The sequence below is a fragment of the Pollicipes pollicipes genome, unplaced genomic scaffold (assembly GCF_011947565.3).
Source record: "Pollicipes pollicipes isolate AB1234 unplaced genomic scaffold, Ppol_2.1 Scaffold_4002;HRSCAF=4701_pilon_pilon_pilon, whole genome shotgun sequence".
Lineage (NCBI taxonomy): Eukaryota > Metazoa > Arthropoda > Thecostraca > Pollicipedomorpha > Pollicipedidae > Pollicipes > Pollicipes pollicipes.
Window position 1 is genome coordinate 41,024,261 of NW_023596420.1, and position 2,335 is coordinate 41,026,595.

Below are 2,335 nucleotides of genomic sequence, written 5' to 3' on the forward strand. Positions count from 1 at the left end.
GTGAGCCTTTTTGGTCGCCGGCTGGATCCGACGGTAGAGCCCGTGGATGACTGAGCACGGTGAATGGCCATTTATTTGTCTTTGATGGCGACTGTCTCAATTTCGAGCTATTTCACATTATCATGGCGGAATTGATGGCGAGCGTCCGAGGCTCGTCGGAGCGATTCCGAGTGACTCGGCCGCGGCGCCGCTTTGAAGACGCCGCCGACGGCAGTATAATCAAAGAAGCCCGGCAACATCTGCTCTGCCATTACCATAACAATGTCGAAAGTCGCCGTCGCGGCGCAGCGAAACCGTGGGCTGGTGACGGGACAGGGACGGGGCGAAGACGCTGGAGGGACAGGCCGGGCGGAGCGCCAGACCGGCGACGCTGGGGCCCGGCGCCACCCCGCCCCGGCCTCTTGGAGCGCCGCTGGGGGCTCGCGGACTGCGAGTGAGTCACAGTTGTCGGCACGCAAACCGCGACGCCAAGGTGTGCCGCGTCCAGCTCAGGCAGGCTTCGCTCGTCCCACGCGTTGCGAATGTTCGAGGGGAACCGCAGGTCGCCAGTGCCGGCCGGCCGGACGTTCTGCGGTGTCGGGTTGGGACGTCTGGGCCCAGTTTGGGTCCTCGAAATGGGAAACTTCCCCCTCCCTCCTCACGCCCGCCGCTGCGGAAGCACCCGTAGACAGTTGGTTGAGATAGATACATCAGGTTCAGCATTCGTGGTCTTCCATTTTCACAGCGGATGGAGACCAAATAGCTGCTCCTCGAGCGTTCATCTGGGATGGAGTTGAGCAACATGGCGATAAGCACGAATATCGTTGCATCATCCGACGGAAGCTGAGTCTTCTAATGAAAGAAAAACGTCCTTAAAGAAAATAACTTATCATGTAAAGGCAGGCGCCGCTGAAAACTCAGCTCGGAGAACTTTTAAAAAATTCAACTCAGGAAAATACTTTTCTCAGCTCGCGACAGAACATTAGCATCCATGCGCGTTTGAGCAAAGCACTGCCGTGGACCATCAGTCACTGCGGACCCCGTGTGACGCCAGTCTTCGTGGGCCTCCGAGGACTCCCGCCTCACGCCAGCAACGCCTTCGATGGCGGCCGCGCCCGCCGCACCTGGCGCGTTTTTGTGGCGGCAGCCGGCGGCGCGCGCCGCCAGGTCGCATACCAGGCCGCGGCCGCCAGTCAACGTCGAGGCGACGGCCCGTCGTGATCGACGCTAACCACCGACCAGACGGCGGCGGCCGGCTCGGCTGCAGCCCTCCCAGACGGGCCGGGCCGCCGCCGCAACACCGCAACACCGGCGCCGGTGAGAACGCGTCAGGTCACGGCGCCGAGGGAGAGAGGGAGGGGGAGGGGGGACGGTGTGGAGGCGCGGAGGAGCGAGGGGAGAACAAGACAGAGGAGGCGGGGAGAGGAGAAGGCAGAGGCAATTTGAGCTCCGGCGCGGTTCCCACGATGACGGGTAACCTCTGTGGACCCCAGGAGCATTAGCCCTGAGTGATGGGAGATGTTAACAACGTGCGGGCCGGAGATACGGAGGCGGCGGGGGTCCGGAGACCAGGCAACAACGGGCGGCTCACAGTGCCGAGGTGGTATCAGGTTGCCATAAGTGGCCCGGTGCGGCAGGCTCCTCTGTGAGGCCGTATGGTTCTGCTCATCGGCGTGGGTCGGACTTCAGGGTTATAGATAGATGGTTTGTCGGGGCTGATCGATAGTTGGTGGGAGTAGATTTTTGTCCCCGGCATGATGCATGGTGGAGCTCATCGCCACGCTACGAAGCACATCTGTCCGGGGCCGTGCACCGCCGGTCCTGATCAGAGCGTTCGCCCAGCTGTGACGTCGGACAAACCGCGGATCGGCCTCAATGCGCGCGCTAGCTCCGGTTTCGACAGATGAGGCCGTCTCGGAGCGTTTCCTGATCGGCAACGCTTCACGCGTCACAGTCAGCATTCCGGACAATGGCGGGCGGCGTGTCCCGCCTCATCGGCGGAATGAGAATGCGATCGCACCGCGCCATTCCGTCGAGGCGCCTCGCGGCCGGCCGGATGGACGCTTCGCCGGCGCATCTTGGCCGGCCAACACGCCATCTCCGCGATAGGGGGCCGCCCACAAGCCGGTCGCGTCGGAGGGCCCGCGCGCCCGCCGGCATCCAGCTGACGGGCGAGTCGGCGGCGGCGACGGCCCATTTCCGGCCGAGTTATCGACAATTCCCAGCCGTATCGGTCGCGTCAGTCGCCGTTGACGTATCGAGCTGCCAGCGCCGGGCGGAGCTGCCATATCTCGGCGGCGGCGGTGCCCGGCCGCCGAACCGATCGGCCCGGTCTGATCGGACGACGCCGACTCTG